This window comes from Tamandua tetradactyla, chromosome 3 (assembly GCF_023851605.1).
Source record: "Tamandua tetradactyla isolate mTamTet1 chromosome 3, mTamTet1.pri, whole genome shotgun sequence".
NCBI lineage: Eukaryota > Metazoa > Chordata > Mammalia > Pilosa > Myrmecophagidae > Tamandua > Tamandua tetradactyla.
The window spans coordinates 184,528,893-184,551,215 of record NC_135329.1 but is presented as its reverse complement, the minus strand read 5'-3'; the positions used below and the strand labels follow the sequence as shown (position 1 = coordinate 184,551,215).

The following is a 22,323-nucleotide window of genomic DNA, read 5'->3' as shown; positions in this document are numbered from 1 at the left end:
ATAAAACCATCATCTTTCCCCCCTACATTGGACATTAATCCCAGGGATGAACCTGGCCCTGGCATCGTGGGATTGAGAATGTCTTCTTGACCAAAAGGGGGAAAGAAATGGAGCAAAATAAAGTTTCAATGCCTAAGACATTTCAAGTAGAGTCAAGAGGTCATTCTGAGGTTATTCTTACACAAGCTTTAGCTAGATGTAAGATCAACCAGTTTCATGCCTCTACCCAATAAGGTCAACACCCCCTTTCCAGTATGAAGAAGTTAAAATGGTCATTGCCTAGATATCCCTGAAGATTGAGAAAATGATTAAATGAGAGGGAGGAAGTATAAGGGAGAAATTTGGATTTGACAAATGATTACCATTGACTCATTATATAGGTATTTCTTTTGGTTTCTATTGTATTAGAATAGTTAGAAGGAAAGACCAGAAATTGTTGGGCTGTAATCCAGTAGCCTTGATCTTTGATGATGATTGTACAGCCATATAGCAAAAAAAAATTTTTTTTGGTTTTCTATGTTTATATGTATCTACTGCATGTTTTACTTTGCTTCACTGATCTATATATCTTTCTCTGCAATACTACACTGTCTTATTTAACTTACCTTTATATTTTGTCCTTAAATTGGGTAGAATGCACTAGAAGTCAATAAGGAGGGCGATGAGGGGTATGGGATATTTGTGGTTATCTCTTCTCTTTATTTCTTTTTCTGGAGTAATGCAAATGTTGCAAGTTTGATGATGATTAACAACGCCCAACCATGTGATGATACTTTGAACCATTGATTGTATGTTTTGGATGGATCGTATGGCATATGAATGTATTCCAATCAAATTACATTTGAAAAAAATCTTATTTAAAGGGAGGTCAGACTAGAGCAAGGATAAAGTTGTAACTGATAATGACAGTCACTCACTTTAGCCAAAAGAGGGGATGTTTGGTATTTTTTACTTTGCATAGTTACCTTGGTTTTGCCTGTGCTTAAAAAAAATGATGAAGTGTTCTTTTTTTGTCTTACTTCACCATCATCACAGAGAGGCCTTATATGACAGTGTCCTGTGAAATTGTTTATGTCCAAAATAAGAATAAGCAGCATAACCCAGCTATGAGCACCAGGCTGGCTTCTAAGAATACCAAGGACTAGTCTAAGAATCAAGTAGTTCCCTGATATCAGGCTGCTTTTCTCTTTTCCTTTTCCTTAAATTTAAAATTATATCTAACTTTGACAGCCAGTAAGAGATTGATAGTGTGATTCCCTACTGTGAATAATGAGAAAATTGTTTTTTCCCCATTTTCACTCTTTTCCCATATTTATTCACAGATATGTGGTTTTATTCTCCATCATTTAAGCCAGAATTATTTTCTTTTCAAAAGAAAAATATATAATCAAAAGTTTTTCAAATGGAAAACTATTATTTGAAGTTACCACTACTTGTTAACCAGTTTCAACCTTCATCAACAGCCTCTGTCTTGAGTTCTTAGATTTGATTCATGGTTTATTTCACTGATGTACTTAATGAATTTACTTGGGGAGATATACTGGAGCAAACATTACCTGAGTTGTTGAATCTGACTAGGTATTTATATTTTCTTCTTCCATAAATGCTGACTTAATGTCATGTAGAAATTTAGTTCACAGTTAGCCTACAAACTCTTTGTTTTTTCATTGAACAGTAGGAAAACCTGGTTGATATTTTATTGTGAATAACCAATTTCTTCTCCTGGAAATTTATAAGAATCTTTCTCCAAAGATCAATATTGCAGAAAACAATACCTAGTTTCTATTTTCATTAGTTCTTTCCAGTGAACTGCACATATTTTCAATTTTCAACTCAAGATGAAGGCACTTTTTCTATTCTCACTTATTTATTGCTCCTTCTCTAATGCATCTTGTCTTTTCTGGGGGCACTATTTAGGTCTATATTAAATGGAATATGTTTTCCAAGTACTTATCTTTCCTCTAAATATAGTTTATTACACAATTTTAAAAATTTTGAAACAATCACAAATAGAAAACTTGTGAATGCAGAACAAATATATATATATTTATATAGACATATTTGTTTTCTTTTTTCTGAACAATTTTAGTTGAGAGTAAGTTGCTAACTTGTAGCCCCACAACCTCTGAATACTTTAGTATGTTTTTCTTCACATGGCCATTCACCAACATAACTTAATAAGACCATTACTGCTATTTGATCATCAGTTTTTTTCATTGTCCCAACAATGTCCTTTATAGAAAAAGGAACCCATTCAAAATCATGTGTTTCATGTAATTATCATGTATTGTGGTGATCTGAAGCTGAATGTCCTCCAAAAGAACCATGTTCTTAAAGTTAATCCATTCCTATGGGTGTGAACCCATAGTAAGCAAGAACTTTTGATAAGGTTACTTCGAAGTGTGGCCTACCTCGATCAGGATGGGTCTTAATCCTATTATTGTGGTCCTTTATAAGTGGGAAAAAATTCAGATATATAGGGAGAAAGCACAAGAAGCAAGAAGCTTCTTCACATGGATATACATGTGGTGACAAGCCAGGGACCAAGACTCACATGCAGCTAGCCCCAAAACAGGTAGAAAGCATCGCCTTGATGATGCCTTGATTTGGACTTTTCCTAGGCTCAACCTGTGAGCAAATAAATTCCCATTGTTTAACCCATCCCATGCCATGGTATTCACTTGAGCAGCCCAGGAAGCTGAAAGATGTATCCTCAGTCTTCTTTAGTATGGAATAGATGCCAGTATTGATTTGACTTTTATGACTTTAACACTTTTTTGAAGATTATAGAATTATTTTGTAATGTGACATCAATTTGGGTTTGTCTGATGTATCCTCAAGATTTTCAGCTGGAATATCATAGAAATGATGCTTGTTCTTTTCAATGTATCTTATCAGGTGTTATATGATTTCCATTTATCCCATTATTGATTGTGTTCATTTTGATCACTTGAGTAAGACAGTGACTACCAAGTTTCTCTACTACGTATATTTTTAGCTTTATAATTAATAAGTACTTCAATAGGAGTGTGTGAATATGCTATTCCTCATCAAACTTTTGATATTTATTTATATATTTATTTTTATCTATATGGACTCATGGTTTTCTATTTTACTCAAGGTGTCATTCATCACTTGTATTTTGATGATCAAACTCTTCCCAGTTCAGTCAATGGAGGCATCTTCAAGTTGGCTTCTCTGTCCTTTTGACATTGAATCAACATTATTTGTGTACTTCCTTGTTTTCTGGCACAAAACAAGAATGTTCTGGGCTCTTTTGTAGTTTCTTTGTAGAGTTCTGGAATTAACTGTTTCTCTAAGGATTCCTGTTTTTATTTCATTGTTGTTTTGTTTTCATTTGCTTCCTTTTTAGCAGAGAATAAGCTTTATAGGCCAAGGTCTGGACACTAGTCACATTTATTGTTATTGTGCTGTCACTGCTTCTAGATCCTCTCAGTGGATAAAACTAAAATAGGTAGATAGACAGACAGACAGACAGACAGATAGATAGATAGATAGATAGATAGATAGATAGAAAGAAAGAAAGACAGATACATTTACACCTTTATTTCCATATCTATCTACAGATATTGAAATCATGAGTTTACAAGGATACCTCCAATTCCAATGCATCACCACAGGGCTCATTCTATTTTTCTCCCTTTTAACACAAAATGAAATTATTTCATTAGTTTTTCTACCCCTCACAAGGCTATAAATTCCATGAGAAAGCGTTATTGTCTTTCTTGTTCTTTACTATATTCCCTGAGCCTCGAACAATGTTTCAGAGATATTAAGCATATAGTAAATGTTAACTGGATGTGCAAATTGAATATATTTAATCAATTACCAAGCTGACTGATTAAATAATCAAATCATCATATGAGCACAGGAATCAAATCTAAACAAGAAATCACTACAAACAATTGGTTTAACTGTTTGGTAAAAAAATCTTAGTGACACATTGAGCAGATGTTTAAGAAAATGTTATATATACACTTGGAATACAGAACTATAAGATTAAAAGTTACCCAGGCACCTAATGATGAGGTCAATTATTTGGATGGTCACTGGAGAAATGAAGGAAATTCTCTACTGTCTGTCAGCCTCTTTTCTTCGCATTTTTTCTTCATTGTAGTGTATAGTCATTTTTAATCTCAGATAAGATATTTGAAATATTAAAAATATATTTTAAGTAGTTTGAATAATTTAACAAGGTTTCTAAGATTAATGCCTAGCTGGGGTGAATTGAATTTTTTTTTTCCTTTTGTAATTACTTACTGGCTTCTATGTATTTTATTGTGGTCTTTATGATCTTTAATCCTTTTTCATAAATATTACATAGGAAAAACCATCCATTAAATCCTTAAGACCTTAAGTTTAAAATTAAATTTTTTTAACATAAAAAGCTAGTCAATAAAAAAGGGGAGGGGCAAAAGACTTGAATAGACACTTTTCCAAAGCAGAAATAACAAATGGCTACAAAGCACATGAAAAGATCATTGCCATCACTAGCTATCAGGGAAATGCAAATCAAAACTACAATGAGATATCATTTCATACCTACTAGAATGGCCACTTCTAAACAAATAGAAAACTACAAGTGTGGAAGAGAATGTGGGGAAATAGGACTCTGATTCACTACTGGTGGGAATGTTAAGCAGTGCAGCTGCTGTGGAAGCTGGTTTGGCAGTTCCTCAGGAAGCTAAATATAGAGTTGCCTAAGAATCTGGCAATCCCACTACTTGGTATATGCCTAGAAGAACTGAAAGCAGGGACTTAAACAGATGTTTGCACACACATATTCATAACAGCATTATTCACAATTGCTAAAAGGTGGAAGTAACCCGTGTCTATCAACTGAGGAATGGATAAATAAAATGTGGATATACACACAATGGAATATTATTGAGTTAAAAAAAAGTAATGAGGTCCTGATACACATGGCAAAATGGATGAACCTTGAAGACAACATATTGAGAGAAATAAGCCAGACACAAAAGAACAAATATTGTATCATCTCACTGATATGAACTAATTATAATAAGCAAACTCAGAGTTAGAATATAGAATATAGGTTACCAGGAGATAGAATCAGAGAAAAGAATAGGGAGCTGATGCTTAATTTGTGCAAACTTTCTATTTAAATGTTTGGAAATGAATAGTGGTGATGTTAGTACTTTATTGTGAGTGTAATTAATAGCACTGAATTGTTTGTGAATTTGATTGAAAAGGGAACTTTTGGGTGGTGTATATTTTTAGAAGGAGAGCTAGAGGATAAAACATGGGACTGTAGAGCACAGTTAACCCTGCTGTGGATGAAAACTGGTTAATAGTATGAATATAAGAGTGTTTTTTCATGAATTATAACAAATATACTATTGCAAGTGTAGTAATAGGGTGGTATATGGGAAAATACACCTAGTACAACCTATGAACTACAGTTAGCAGTAATATTTTAATATTCTTTAATCAATTGAAACAAAGGTACCACATCAATGCAAAATGGTAACAGTAGGGGTCATATGAAAATGTATTTTTTACATGAATTTTATGTAAACTTATAACTTCTCTAATTAAAAAAATAGTATTTTTAAAACATTGTGCTAAGTGAAAGAAACCAGACACAAGTACTACATTTGGTCTGATTCCATTTGTATAAAATGTAAATATAAATAAATATACAGACATAGTAAGATTAGCGGCTGCGCAGTGATAGGGGAGGGAAGAGGGATTGAGAGATGACTGCTAAGGGGCATGGGGCTTTTCTTTCTGGAGTAATGAAAATGTTCTAAAATTCACTGTGGTGATGAATGGACAATTCTATTATTATGCTAAAACCCACTGAGTGAACACTTTAGATGGATTGCATTGTATGTGAATCCTATCTGAGTAAAACTGCTTAAAAAAAGAGTGGTCAACTATAGAATGAATTGAAAAGGTACTTGCTCCTCATATTGGGAGCAAGGACATGTGAAAAACTAAAAACCAAAACACATTATAATGGATTTGATGTTATTGCTATTCTCTAAGACATTTGATTTGGTTTATTGATGAAGGCCAGTTGCCTTATACTCAAATCGTCAAATGAACATAGAAATCATACTTTGAATTATTAAAGCACTTAAATGCCTTATTTTGGAGCCAACAGAAACCATAAAAGCAAGAGACTTTGGTATCCAAAACTATGTTTTTCTCACTTATAAACAAAACTCCTTTAACCTAAAATGAAAAAAAGCTAATTTTTTTTCATCAGTAACCAGACTGTTTTCCTACAGCTTCTTACATATCCTCCTCAGCCCCTTTTTCCTCATTGAGTACATGAGGCTGCCATATGTGGTGACATTAAAAGCCAAAGCACCAACTGTAGCATATTTCTGGCCTCAGGAACCTCCCTCTGCCTTCTCCAAGGTCTACAAATGCAAGGTAAGTGAAAAGAAGAAAGGGAAAAAAAAGCTGGAGCTTACTAGCTGCAGTGCTTCCGCCAGTTCAGTCATCTCGTCTGTAAAATGAGAATAATGCTCTTACTGTGACTGAGGTTGTGAGCCGATTGAGGCAGCGTGTCAGATCATCTGAAGGTGTTTTATAAACTTCAAGTTCTACATAAATAATAAGACTCAGTAGGAAATCAGTGAGTAGTAAGATCTGATTGTTTTACATAAATCAGAAAACAAAACCCAACCACTTGACAGCCCATCTCCCAGAGTTCACTGCAAACGTCTGGCAGATTTTAAGTTACTCCTTACTTCTAGCTGTTCTACTCCCCTTCCCAGTAGACTGGAAGTTGCTTAGTGAAAGTTTTTAATTGGCTTCACATAAACTTGAAGCAGAGTCTGCCACTTGCTTGTGTTTCTCTTTAGGGACTAAATGATGAATGGACACTGAAATGTTCCTTTTTCATGTTGTTCCTGTTCTTAGCAACAGTACGTGGAAAGGATAAACAGGAAAGTGGAGACACCGTCAGGCACCCTCTCCTCTATTATAGTAGAACTTGGGTAACAAAAAGACAAGTTAACTTGGCAATTGAGTTAAGCCGAGCATTATTTTTAAGTAACACAATACAATTGAATATCCACACACATTGTGTACATCCTACAGCATTATTTTTCTGTTTAATTTTAGGCTTGCTTTTTTTGAGTTGCTAATTTTATTCCCCAATGTTTGCAGGTCATGCCCAATATTATTACATTCGTTCATTCAAGAAATAGCTATCGTGTGCTTACTAAGTGGCATGGACTCTGCTGAGTTCAGGAAATTCAGGTTAACAAATACAGATACAGGCCCAGGTACATTCACAGAGTTTCCTTGTAAAAGAATATTATTATTATGATTACACTATATTACATACTATAAACTAAGTCTCATTTTTGCGTTACAACATACATACATACACCCACACCCTCTTCCAATTTGGAGGTTTTTGTTTAATTTTACTAATGTTTGATTCTTGGCTCAGATATTCTGAAATAAGAATATAGAAATGTGTAAGTTCGGATAACTCTCTTCATCAGCATTACTTTAGAAACAATCATCTGAAAAGTCAGAGATCCCGGTTCCATCCTGACTCTCACGCCGGCACCCCAAGGAAGGATAAAAGCACAAAGCTGAGGCCACCAGCACCTTGGAGCGCATCATACTCATGATTTTAGAAAATAATTATAAAAGTCAGGACAAATAAGGCTGACATTCAGGTTCTGCAGAAATTTTTCCTCTAGCTAGTTAAGTTTGAGCTTCGCTGTTTGAAAACATCTCCCTGCTTTCATTTTGTTAATTTTGTGGTACATATTTGTTTCATAGAGTTTTGTGCTTACACCTCGAATTCTCAGAGATCTCTCAGCATTAACCCTCCAGGTGGTAGATACTTCAGGTGTCAAGCTTCCCTTCCCTTCAAATCATTAAGGGTCACAATCCAGATACATACTCTGAATTATCAGAAAAATAAATCAAACACAAGCTGTTTCAAACTTCTCAGCCAGAAGTTTTATGTAGATGAGTAGGAATTTTTTTTTTAAGTATAACTGGATTCATATAACCTGTGAAAATTGCCCAATAAGCATAAAGTAATTTTAGAATATATTGATATGCAGGGCTTTCCATTATCTAAGATATGCAAAATAATGATGAGGATGATGATAATGAGAATTATGATTGTCATTGCAATAATCGTCAGTACAATAATTACTGCCTGGGAAGTATTGTCGCCCTCATGTCACAAATGTGAAAAATAAAAGACTCAGCGAGTTAATTACAAGAACACCCCATTAGTAAAAAAAGATAAAAGATTTATATCTAAGTCTCCCTAAATCTAAACTCATATTTTTTCTAGTCCACCTTGCTGTTTCCATACCATATGACAGGGTTCTGTTAGTTTGAGGTAGGGTATTATTCTTGGAGTGCATTTGAGTCCAGCTCTCTGATTTATAGACATATATCATCTAAATTCACTTTCTCCTTCTGAAAATTGAAATGATAATTTTATCTAGCAATAAAAGCCACTGAGGGTTTTATAGGGTTAAATCATTCTGATTTCCTCCCCTTCTCTCCAGGTGGGGATCACAGGAGCAAGCCAGAGTGAAGTCTTTTAACTGAGCCAAAAGTAGGATTCTGAATGGAGAGCAATTTATGGACTGTATTGATAAAGTCACCCTTAAGTGAAAAACTAGGGCAGCTGAAGATAATGGGAAAAAAGGATCAATAGCATGTCCTCAAATAATATCATAAAGCTCAGTTTTCCTATTATATCATAGGGTAAATTTAAAATTCGCCCGGGAAAACCAAATAAATGGATTTCATATGTTTTAAGATGAAACTGGTTTTTATCCACTTCTAAATATAACTGGTAGTGTTAAAATTGTATAATTGAATCTACGTATTTTTAGAAATACCCTGAGGATGGTGAAATATAGTTAACACATTCAGAGATTTATTGTATTTTTTCTAAGGAAGAAGACTGCTGAGATAATCCCATAATGCCAAAAACTGAGGAAGGGAGATGTAATCCAGGAGCCTTCGTAGCCTGAAAATCATTGTTCAATTTATTGTCATCCAATATATGTCACTTTCCTTACAGCAGAAAGCTCTTCCATCAGAGCATAATACACCTTCTACAAGGAAAACATCTTTTACGTTTCCCTTCTGGTCTTTTATAATATGAAATGTAGGTTTCGATATATGGCTAGCAAATGTTAAATAATGAGATAACTCAAATTTCTGTATCTCAAATTTATGGCAGTCAGAATCAATCACTTAAAAATTGCAGATTTTAGTTGGGCTTGGGGACACTTTATAGCCAATTTTTTAAATAAACTGTGGTCCAACCATAGCAATAGGAGGGATCTGCAGGTCCCCCGATTCCTCTTTGATCCATGGAGATACAAGCTATATACAGAGTATTGCTGGACCTGCTTGTAAGACAGCGACCCCATCAAAGGGCATTTCAACTTACTGCACTATATATTCTTATCAGGTGTTCCATGTTGCAGGTCAGTTTCCCTGGGAACAGAATTTGGGATGGAGATTGCATACAAGAGGTCTACTTGGGGACAGGGTGATCTTGAGATCGGTGTTCCCATGGGGGAGAGAAGGAAGCAGGATGAGGCAGAGGACAAGTTGAACTGTGATGCAATTGCAACAGAGGCCCCAACTGATCCTATTTGGAGTTCTGGTGCTGGAATGGCCTTCCTTAAAGAGTTGTCTCAAGTTAGAGCAAGTAGTTTGGACTTCATGTCCTTACATTAATTAGTTATTGGATACGAACCTCCTACTGGGATGAGTCATAAACTCGGTTTAGGTGACTCTTCAGCAGAGGGTAAGTGCCAAAAGTAGACACCCAGCTTGAGTTGTTGCCATCAAACCCTCAAAAGTTGAGGGACTAAGTGTCTTTATCTCCTGAAAGGAACAGTTCCATAAATTCTTGGGGTTGCATTTGTAGTGGTTTTAGGCTGAAGGTGAACATTATTATTTAAAAATTTCATCTTTCATTTATTCACACTGAGTCCATGAAATTTCCTGTAAACATCTAATAAAATTAACCTGAGGGCTTTCTAGAGCAACATTTGAGGATTATCCCTGATTTTAATTAAAATAAAGATAACTTTTTATCTGCGCTATGTTTGAAAAGTCTTATCATAATTTGCCCTGTGGCTCTGGAATCCTAGTTCTATTTAAAAAATAAAATTACATAAAAAATAATTACAACTGTCTTCCTGTATGGAAGCTAGCCAATGTATTGGTTAGCCAATAACATCAAACTCAGAATTTATTCACTTTATTTTCATTAGTTTGCTTAAGTTACTTTCCCCTTATTTTTTCTTAATCAGCAGCCTAGAACCAACTTCTTGGAGTATTTTAGGATGACTTAAAATAGTACTTAATCTTCACTCTGTCTTTGCTGTTTTATTTATTTGTGAAAGTTCTTTTTTATGCTACAGATGCAGCCTTAGTGCTGGAGACAACTAGCTGTCAGGATAAGCATTATGGCTTGACTTCATATATTAATATTTGAAAGACCTGCTATAACCCAGAAAAAAGTTTGCCTATCATTGTATTTCATACAAGTTTGAAAAATATTTGGCCATACCAAGATAGCTGTAAGAGTTAATCCTTTTCATTGATCAGACCTTTTAGTACATTGCCTGTAACGAAAGGAGCCAGTTTGCACTAAAAAACGCAGATGGGCGTACTTTCCATTTAATACATTCGTCCATGGTGGCTAGTCCCTAGTTTTTAAAATATCAATGGATATGTTTTATTTGAGTAGCTTCCCTGCATTTTTATATAAATAAAAAGTTCTAAAACTCTTCCTCTTTACTTTTTTCCTTTTATTCTTTCCCTCCTCCTCCTTCCTCTTCTTTGAGCTCTAGGTGAGGAGAACATGAGAAAGATAATGTTTAGGGGAATTAAAGAATAAATGAGAGAGAAGAATGATAATAAGATTCAACATACAGCATTGCTTAGGGCCTCCATTTGATATACTTTATTTAATTATTAAATGGATTTGCCACCAAGAAGTATCCTGTAAAATTGATCTAATATGTGCGGTTATACAAGAGCAAAGTGACTGAGATATACTATATTGGACCTTAGCTCTTTGCAATTTTTCAATGATATATTGCACCTGCAATATAAAAGACAAAAGCTTACATCCTTTCTTTTCTGTCACCTGATACCCAACATATTTTCCGTTTATTGTCCTTGATCATTCTCTATCATTCGAATTGGAAGTTATGCCAACTTTTCCCTATGCAAACCTCTTGAAAGTTTGTAGATGTCTTGAGAACCTGACTGATTTCATACTATTCAATGATATATCTTTGAATATACTTACACGTCCTTATTTTAAATTAGTTTATTTAATAATTCTTTGCTCTCCATTTTATTCCTTTTCTGATTTTGTCTTTGGCGTACATTGCCACTCAGCTTTAATTGTTAGGATTTAAGCCTGAAGGATCCAGAAGAAGGGGTAGCTGTTAAAATGAAGAATCGATAAAGGTCCATCTTAGATCATTTCTGCAAAAATCCAGGAATAAAAGGTACCCTGGAAAAGAAACCTTCATTTAGAAGCTCATTGGCTTCTGTTAAAAATGGGAAATACAATACAGAATAATTTTAGAGAGACCAGCTTGCATGTTTATAGAAACATCTCTTTAGGAAGACTCAGAGACAGATTATGGATAAAAGGTATAAATGATAACATATTTTATTTTTTAATCTTTATGAGAGGCTGAAATTACACTATTGATTAACACCATGTATGCCTGATGACCAACTATATCCTTAAGCAAACATCATTAACGTTCAAGTAAGATTTGGATTATTTTCAAAAGTATTTGATGGAATTCATTTCCCGTTTAACTGGATGGGCATATCATAGTATTCTTTCCTTTTTTGAATTTTTAAATTTTAATTTATTTTGAATTTGGCATATGATTTGAAGTGTGAATTAGCTACAGGAGCAATTACCAGAACTTCAGCCACAGCCAGGAAGGAATTGTGCACTTCAGTTTACAACCACTAGGAACTGAATTTTTCCAACAACTTGAACAAGGATGGAAGTGAATTCTTCCCCAGAGCCTCCAGATAAGACTCACAGCTGTTTGACTACTTAATTTTGCCTTTCTGAACTTAGAGCAGAGGAACCAGCTGAGCTCACCCCTATGATGAAAAAAATTGGAATAATGACTCTGCATTGCTTAAGACATCTAAGTGTGTGGTAATTTGTTAAGGTAGCAATAGAAAACTAATACATTCTGTTTGTTACTATATTTTCAAGATCATACCTAACCTATATGCAGGTTCTCTGATTTACGCTTTCCTTATCTTCATTTTATATCTCAACTCTGTATTTCCTTTATTTTTATTTTTTTTTATTTTTTTTTAATTTTTTTATTAATCAAAAAAAAGAAAAGAAATTAACACAACATTTAGAAATCATTCCATTCTACACATGCACTCAGTAATTCTTAGTATCATCACATAGATGTATGATCATCATTTCTTAGTACATTTGCATCGATTTAGGAAAAGAACTAGCAAAACAGCAGAAAAAGATATAGAATGTTAATATAGAGGAGAGAATTAAAATAATAATACTAATAATATATATATATATATAAAGGAAAAAGAAAAAAACAAAAACAAAAGATACAAACACACAAACAAACAAACAAAAAACCATATTTCAGGTGCAGCTTCATTCAGTGTTCCAACCTAGTTACATTACACTTAGGTATTATTGTGCTGTCCATTTTTGAGTTTTTGTATCTAGTCCTGTTGCACAGTCTGTATCCCTTCAGCTCCAATTACCCATTATCTTACCCTGTTTCTAACTCCTGCTGGTCTCTGTTACCAATGATATAGTCCAAGCTGATTCTCGAATGTCGGTTCACATCAGTGGGACCATACAGTATTTGTCCTTTAGTTTTTGGCTAGACTCACTCAGCATAATGTTCTCTAGGTCCATCTATGTTATTACATGCTTCATAAGTTTAGTCTGTCTTAAAGCTGCATAATATTCCATCGTAGGTATATGCCACAGTTTGTTTAGCCACTCGTCTGTTGATGGGCATTTTGGCTATTTCCATCTCTTTGAAGTTGTAGATAATGCTGCTATAAACACTGGTGTGCAAATGTCCGTCTGTGTCTTTGCCCTTAAGTCCTTTGAGTAGATACCTAGCAGTGGTATTGCTGGGTCGTAATCCATTCTGCCATTCTGTGTCTTTTGATTGGGAAATTCAGTCCATTAACTTTTAGTGTTATTACTGTTTGGATAATATTTTCCTCTACCATTTTGGCTTTTGTATTATATATATCATATCTGATTTTCCTTCTTTCTACACTTTACTCCATACCTCTCTCTTCTGTCTTTTCGTATCTGACTCTAGTGCTCCCTTTAGTATTTCTTGCAGAGCTGGTCTCTTGGTCACAAATTCTCTCAGTGACTTTTTGTCTATAAATGTTTTAATTTCTCCTTCATTTTTGAAGGACAATTTTGCTGGATATAGGAGTCTTGGTTGGCAGTTTTTCTCTTTTAGTGATTTAAATATATCATCCCACTGTCTTCTAGCTTCCATGGTTTCTGCTGAGAAATCTACACATAGTCTTATTGGGTTTCCCTTGTATGTGACAGATTGTTTTTCTCTTGCTGCTTTCAAGATCCTCTCTTTCTCTTTGACCTCTGACATTCTAACTAGTAAATGCCTTGGAGAACGCCTATTTGGGTCTATTCTCTTTGGGGTGCGCTGCACTTCTTGGATCTGTATATTTAGGTCTTTCATAAGAGTTGGGAAATTTTCAGTGATAATTTCTTCCATTAGTTTTTCTCCTCCTTTTCCCTTCTCTTCTCCTTCTGGGACACCCACAACACGTATATTTGTGCGCTTCATATTGTCATTCAGTTCCCTGATTCCCTGCTCAAGTTTTTCCATTCTTTTCCCTATAGTTTCTGTTTCTTTTTGGAATTCAGTTGTTCCATCCTCCAGTTCACTAATTGTAGCTTCTGTCTCTTTAGATCTACCATTGTAGGTATCCATTGTTTTTTCCATTTTTTCTTCTTTGTCCTTCACTCCCACAAGTTCTGTGATTTGTTTTTTCAGATTTTCTATTTCTTCTTTTTGTTCAGCCCATATCTTCTTCATGTCCTCCCTCAATTTATTGATTTGGTTTTTGAAGAGTTTTTCCATTTCTGTTCGTATATTCAGCATTAGTTGTCTCAGCTCCTGTATCTCATTTGAACTATTGGTTTGTTCCTTTGACTGGGCCATATCTTCAATTTTCCGAGCGTCATCCATTATTTTCTGCTGGTGTCTGGGCATTTGATCAGATCTCCCTGGGTGTGGGACCCAGCTGGTTGAAAGGTTTTTCTGTGGAATCTCTGGGCTCTGTTTTTCTTTTCCTGCCCAGTAGGTGGCGCTCGTGGCGGTCGTTTGTCTGCGGGGCAGTCGGCCCGGGAAACCGCGCGTGGAGGCGGGGGTCGCTGGCCGTGGCTTGGGGGAGTGCTGGTCCAAATTGCCCAGCTGGCCCGAGACGCCAAGCGTGACGGGAGGGCCCCGCTATCCAATGTTCCCAGTCAGACCGGGGAGCCACGTGCGTGGAGGGGACCCCAGACGCCAGCCACCCCAGCCGGGAAAACGTGCACCCCTCGGGTATCTCACAGCAGTGGATTCTCCCTACCCGTTCAGCCGTTCCAGAATGGGGTACGCTGTCTTTTTTGGTCTCTGTCGTGACTCTGGGAGCTGTTTCGTATTGTTTCTGTTTCTTTAGTTGCTTTTCTGGAGGAGGATCTAAGACCCGCGCGTCTTACTAAGCCGCCATCTTCTCCGGAAGTCCCTTGTATTTCCTTTTTTCTCCATTTCAAAAGCTCTCCTTTGCTGTCTTCCAAATTTATGACTCAATTTCATGCTACATTAGAACTATTGTTTTCCATTCTTGGTACATATTTTAATATTGCAATTCTATTTCTTTTTTCTTTTACACCTTTTCCCTAATGCTGTATTTAAAGTTTTTGTCTTCATCTCAGTTTATCTTATAACATTTTATTCTTTATGTAGAACAGTGAAATGGTTAAAGGTATAGACTCTGAAGACAGACTGCCTGAGTCGGAACTGGGATCCCAGCCACTCACTACCTGCGTGACCTTGAGCAAGCTATTTAATCTTTCTGTGCCTTGGTTTCCTCCTCTATAAAATGGGGACAATGGTGTGATGATAGCAATGATGATAATTTATCACAGAACTTCCAAGAAGAATAAGAGAGTGAATACTTGTAAAGTACTTAAGATATTGCATGGTGCATAACCAGTTCTCAATAATTTTATGATTATTCTTCTGTGGTCTATTTTTCTGAATTTTATTAAGATCCAGAAGTAAATATGTTCAAAATCTAGTCCTGTTTTACTTCGGGAATCTATTTTCCACCTAAATCTATTCCATTATTATGATGCTATTATTGATTTTAGAGACTCTATCCCTCTATTCTTCCCTAGAGTATAAGACTCAGTTTCTACAGACAGCTGGGAATGTGGTGAGAGGCTGTACTGGGCAGTCCAAGGGGGGATTGCTGGAACGCAGAAAGCAGGGATTTAGGGCTGAGGTAGAAGACCAGCTGGACTTTAGAGAAGCATATGAATCACCCAGTTTCTTCAAATCCAGAAACAAATGAGGATGCAGGACAGTTTATCTGCACTTGCAATCAATCACACCACTTCTCTGGCCACTGCTCTGGGGATAAGCATAAGAGCCACTCTTGACAATTACTCATTTCTGTTTTCCATGGGAACTAGCATTTTCTGAACCACAGTTCCATCCCATGAGTGTCCTATGGGCTCAGGTGTCTACCATCTTATGGGCCCAGACTTGGAGTCCTTCTATATTTCCTCCCATAGGGTCTTTTTACTGCTTTCTGGTATCCACAGAAAAGCAGTTCATTTCATCTTCCCCTTTTTGTGATTGTCCTCACTGAGGGTCCTTGCCTACCTATCAGCTTCTCCTGTTTTGTTTTGTGTTTTTGTTTGTTTTTTATTTTGTTTATTACATTCCTCTCCCCCCCCCAAAAAAAAACTTTCATCCTTCAATGGTGAGACCAACTTGTGAAAGCAATCAAGTGATTCTGTTATGCCTTCCCAAATAGATCCAGAGGCTCAAGATTCACTTCCAAAATGGTAATGTGTCACATTTGCCTTATTACTGTCATTTTTCCATCCCACTTGCCTATCCCAGGTCATCTAAATATTCATTTGTAGAAATTCCCAATGGTTTCTTGCACATCCACCAGTTTTTCTAGCCTTTAGTACTTGGAAGCCTTCTTTCTCTTTTTCTATTTGAATAAGGAAAAACTAGACATCTCTAGCTTTCCAGAATCCATAATTCACATTTTATACATCTTGTATGGGTCCTGGAATAAAGTTTGATTTATGCTAAGTTGCAGAAAACACAAAACAGTTTACATAAAAATCTTAAAAACTTAATTTTTATAGTATTTATTTTTTTCAGCTAAATTTCACTCTGTTTTGAATACAGTTAGAGTTTTGCTTACAAAATTTAGTAGAACAATACAGCTGGATATGGCAATACTGGTAATTCCACAAGCATTCATCAAAAGAAATATTTTTCTTAATATATACATTAAGGATACAAGTATTGCTTAATAGGAAATGTTTATAAGAATTAACTATATTTACTTATAGTTTTATTTGATTCAATTAGGTATTTCATCAAAAAGTGGTTGTGCATTTTATTAAACTATAAATAACACAAAACCCTACCTATATGCTTAAATTCTAAGTATAATTATGTTATCTGTTCCTAACAGGATATATTCTTTTCATAAAATACTTTATCATAAGAAACCCTAAAGTTGATGATATTGGCAGAAATTCTGCTGTAACCCAAATTGATATGCAAAAACTGAAAACAGCAAGAAAATGTTTATATATTTTATCTTTCTTTTTTTTTTTTCACTCTCTAGGAACCTGCCCAAAGTAATTTTTAGAGAACTTCCAAATGTACTGGGTGAGACATTTTCTTTTTTGCCTATAACCATTGTGGAATGCTCTCTTAGACACAGAAGGAAACGAAATCTCTTTCCTGGGTCTTAATCCTCTTCCTTAATGGATTAAACCAAGAGATGTGCTGAAATACTTTGTTGAATTACTTCCTTCCACTTTATCTGCAGTTTTGCTGTTCCTGGCAGTAATGGTTACAGTTATGCCGTGGATTATAGATAGGGAGCAGAGAATGAATAACTGGTAGCTACCAGCTCCAGCTTTATTTGTTGGGCTGCAAATGATGGTATTATATCAATTTTGCATAATTATTTACAGCTAAGAACCCATAGTATACTTATATAGATTGTGGCATGGCAGGTTCTGCTCATGAAAGCACAATTGAAAAGATCAGAGAAATAAAAAAACTATAAACAATTTTTCATTTTTCTTTTCTTCAGATGGTGATGAAAAGTAGTGTCACTGAAAACCCTTTTTTCCATGATTCTGAAAAAGGAATGTATGAAGTTTTAGAAATTAACTAAGGACTTTGATAGTTTCTTACAAACTTTGAATGAACCATCTTTTGGGAAAAAGAGCACAGCTTGTTTTAACAATAGATAGCATAGATAATATTTCCAGGTCATCTGTAGAAGATGATATTCTAGGAAATAAATGAAGAGAATATTTTGCCAATGGTTTAAACCCATTATTCAGAAGAAAAGTTGAGTAGTAAGGGACCATTAGGTTATATCACAGAATTTTTTTCAGTTTTGGATAATTAACAGCAGGCCTAGCCTATTAGGAGATTAGTTAGGAAGTTTTCGTCCAGATAGAAAATTAATTTTAACAAAACATTCTTAACAGTGTTCTAAGATAAGCTACAGATAAAAGGCTCTTAGAATGTTTCTATAACTTTGTTTTTAGTGATAAAAACATGTCAATGGTTCATAAATGGAATGAATGAATTTTGGTACTCTTTCTTAATTTGAGAGTTCAATTCATCACCCAAGTTTCTAAGACTATAAATATGTGAAAAATGATTTTGCTTTATAAAGTGAAAATAGAAGAAGGATGTCTGTGGAATGTAAATTTACTTTAAAGAGTACATTGAGAAAGTTGATATCTTCTATTACCTGTGTATCAAAGCATTTATCCAAAAATCCTTATAAAAATAAAATAATGAGGATGATGACACATCAAAGAGTTAAGTCCATTTGCAGGGATATTTCCTTCTGATAAACTGAAATATTCCTTCAGACCGAGCCAGTCTCTTGGGTGAAAGTTGAATATGAGAAAGGTAAGTGGTGAAACTGTGTTTGACTGTGTACATGATCACAGATAAATTCACGCACACATGCACAAAAGAGTTTCTACAGAACAAATGCACCCCTTAATTAGTACAGTGATGTAAAATTGAGCTTGGCAGAATGAATTAATCCAAGTAGTTGTTTAAAAACAAGATTGATGTGAAAAAAAGTAAGAGACGAATCACACTGAACACCAGAACTAGCACTTTTCCCCTTAAATCTCACAAATCTGTCTTTGTGAAGCAAGGGATGATGGTAATTAGCAGGAGAGGATGAATATATGAAAGAAAAATGTAAACCTTAATAGAACACCTTAAATTTTTCATTTTATTCTGATGTCCAATAAATGTTAAAAGAAACAAAAAATTCAGTTTATTCTGATGTCCAAAAGTGTTATGTATTTTGGTATAAATTTGTGCTTTTTTTATTGTGTAGTGTGATAATAACCAACATAAGTTGATCATGAGGCTGATTCCACCTATCACTTATCTTTGATCTCGGGCAGATAATTGCCATCCCTGAGCCTCTTTTCTAATCTAAAATGGAAATCTGATGAGGTTGGTATGTGGATTAAATGAGAAAATGACTGTAAAAGCTAAAACATAATAACCAGCACCTTATTTATTAATCAAAGGCCACAGCTTCATTTATTGAGAATCTTCCTTGTGACATAAATGCTCTAGATACTCAGGAGGAAAATGTGAATAAGATGGAGCCACTGCTTTGAAAGAACCTACAATTTAGTGGAAGAGACAGAAAATGAATCAGACCTTTAAAATAGGTGAGATCAGTGGCAGGGGAAATGCATCTACAAAGTGCCAAGGGGGGGGTGCACGGGTAGCTCAGTGGTTAGAACGCCCACCTTTCATGTGGAGACCTGGGTTCGATTACCCCACATGCACAAAAAAAAAAAAAAAAAAAAAAAAATGCTGAGGGGCTGTGGGATGTAAGACTGCTGTGGCCTTCTGGGAGGTAAAGAGGCTTGACAGGAGTGATGATTTCTGAGCAAAATTGAATCTTGGAATTTGCCAAATGGAAAAAAAGTTCAGCAAAACAACACACAGTGTGAAAGTAGAAAGACGCGAGGTTAGGAAACTGCATCCTGTTCTCTGGAAACAGTACATTATTGTGGTTTCTCTTTTCTGAACAAACCTGCGGCTAGAAACCTTTTGAGTTCTTTGCTTTCATGGCTTTACCCTTAGATGCAGACCTTCCAGTGTTCCCGGCTGGAGCCAACGGATGGCTTTCAGCCAATACATTCCTGAATCATCTCGTTCAGCAGCTGTGCCCATTCACAAAGTCAGGAGCCAAAGATGTGGGTGGTTGTGCAAAGAGTGTGCCACGGGTGACCAAAAATGTACTAACAAATCAGTGCCCGGAGAGCTGGATGATGATGCGAGTGGTTTGTCTTCATGATTGAACAGGCAGATGGTGACCGATGTATACATTTAAGAGCCAGGAGCAAGTCACTACATTATTAATGGATTATTTCACTACTTTGAATCAAATGGACGCTAAACTAGTGTGTCTGTGATCTTTTATATACCGTATGTCTCTACTTTCCATTTTAATCCAGTTTCATATACACAGTAGGAACAACCAACATCTATTGGAAATAAAGAAAAAAGCCCCCAGGGCTATTCAGAATTTCATACTAGAGGAGGGAAGATAACTTTCTGCTTAGAAAGTGATGTGGAACATAACTTGATGTTTTGCAAGTGCACTTAATGCTGTTTACTTTGGGCTGGATTAAGTTATAAGGCCATGAGTAGCCTCAGCATGTCCAGCCCAGCACAAGCAGGGCGAGAGAGGCACCCTGCAATTATAGAAGGAGCTTAAACCAAGAAATGCATGCCAGCTGAATTGGGAGAATCTAAGGGTAGTTGATAACATCCAGTGCCTTTGATTTTGGCTTCAGGGATGCAGCCATGAATCAAATGAACCTAAAATGGAATTTTAATTGAGTCAGCTGAGGGTAACCCAGTACGTGAGCTGAGAGGATGAGGGACAGCTGAAACAAAGGCCACAGTGGACTTTGGGTGAAGCGACGAATGTGAGGCAGAACAGATGGCCTTGAACCAAGAGGAATAGATGGTCAAGACAGCGACGAGAAATGAAAAAAATGCAAAGGAGAAATGGAGCAGAGCAAATGTGCAGCTCCAAACATCCAAACTAAAGAATTGCAAGTGATGTTTTGAGTCTCTTGACCTTCTGTATGATTAGAAAATTGCAATGTGATCAGAAAAATGGATGGGATGTTCCCAATAGAACCTTATTGTATAATGGTTTCTACTTTTTTTTGCGCTGTCAGAGGAAAAACACTGCCCCAGACAATGTTAAACAGGTGAAGACGACTTTATTCAAGGGCTGCTGTAACAGCGGGAAGAGAGTAGAACTCAACTCCATTGAAACAGAACAGCAAAGCTTTTTAAAGGCTGGGTGTAGGTTGGAAGGTAATAATGGGGGTAGATCATAGGATGGGTATTTTCCATTGTAGTAGTTAGGTCTCCTGGAACCTGTTAGGGCAAAGAGAGACAGAGAGAAGTAAGAACTTTCTAGTAAGGCGTCTCTCGGTCCTTGGGTATCGAGGGGGAGGGGTTGAGGATGGGGATGTTGGGGCACAAGAGTGATATTTAGAATTATTGGGGTCTGAAGTTGCTTTTTTCCTTTTTTCTCTCCTGTAGCCCACATTGTTTTTCTCTGCAGTCCCACAGTGGCAAGATTAGTTTCAATGTAGTTAGAATCAGGAGGAACGGGGGAAGGCTGGCAGCTTGGTCAAGAGAAAGGAAAACTGTCTTGGCTAGCTCTATCTTCCTATTTAAGAGTATGTGGGTACAAAAATTCAGTCAGTAACTGTAAAGACTGTAGTAACACAATGTAATTCAGTTCTGACCACGGGAATGAGGTCACACCCACAGGTCTGAGGCAAACTCAGAGGCCCAGGCCCCTGGCACTATTGTAATGGTAACTCCTCTCATGTCCCGCCTTCCTGCCTCAACCCAACCTTGTTTGAATCCATAAAAAATCCTGTACTCAGACTACTGGAGACAGATTTTTTGTTCAGTATCATTATTAGTGTCAGTAAAGCCCAGTCTCCCCTTGCCCCCTTATCTCCTTAGCAAGCTGCCTGTACTGCTGGGCCCTCTAGTTGATTCATAAATTGGACTTGCCATTCTCTTCCAGGAAACTCGCCAAGCCAGCGCTCGTCCTGCTTCTGGTCCTTGCAAACGTGTTTGTGTACCTGTCCCTTCGTCACTGGGCTGGGTGGGAGAGCTGATGCTTTAGGTCACTGCCACGGCTTCCATGCTAGTCTTCCTGCTTCTGTGTTTGCAGTGTGCTCCCCTCCCCATCCATTCCCTATACAACATTCAGAGTGATCTTTTAAAGTTAAATTAGATCATGGCTCTTACCTCTAAAAGTCATGCCATGGCTTCTTATTTCACATGGAATGAAATCCAAGCCCTCATCGCTGTTTATGAAGTCGCATGCACGGACCTGCCTGACCCCCCTACCTCATTTCAAACTATGCTGGCTCTTACCTGCCTACCAAATTCTGCCTGTTGACCTTCTTTTTATGATTCAAACATGCCGCCTCTCCCTTAGGGCTTTGCACTTGGCTTCCCTCTGCCTGAAATTCTTTCTCCTTAATTTTTTCATAGCTGACTCCAAATGATCTCATCAGATAGGGCATCCTTGAGGTCCAATCTAAAACAGCTATACAAGTGATTCTCTAACACATTACTTCTTTTAATTATCTGCATGGCCCCTCTTTTTTTTTTTTTTTTAATCATTTTATATATTTCTTTGTCAGTTGTTTCTCATTTTTTGTATGAATTGTCTCATATTAGAAATCATACTTCAGAGAACAGGGTTTTCATCAGTCAGCTTCTGCTATATCCTGGGGGCCTCTCACAGGGCCTCACACACTGGGGAAGCCAAGAGACAGTTTCAATACATGTCTTTTTTAAATTGGGTTTTCAGTATATAGCGTCATATCCCTGGTTTCTACCCTTTGTTTCTAGGATTCCCCTTGTT

General features: G+C 36.3%; 1 pseudogene; it reads right to left on the bottom strand.

The window, feature by feature from the left end:
- LOC143675855 (geranylgeranyl transferase type-2 subunit beta pseudogene) overlaps positions 1-21,979 on the bottom strand; it is a 39,736-nt pseudogene extending 17,757 nt beyond the window's left edge.
- Positions 21,980-22,323: the final 344 nt, after the last annotated feature.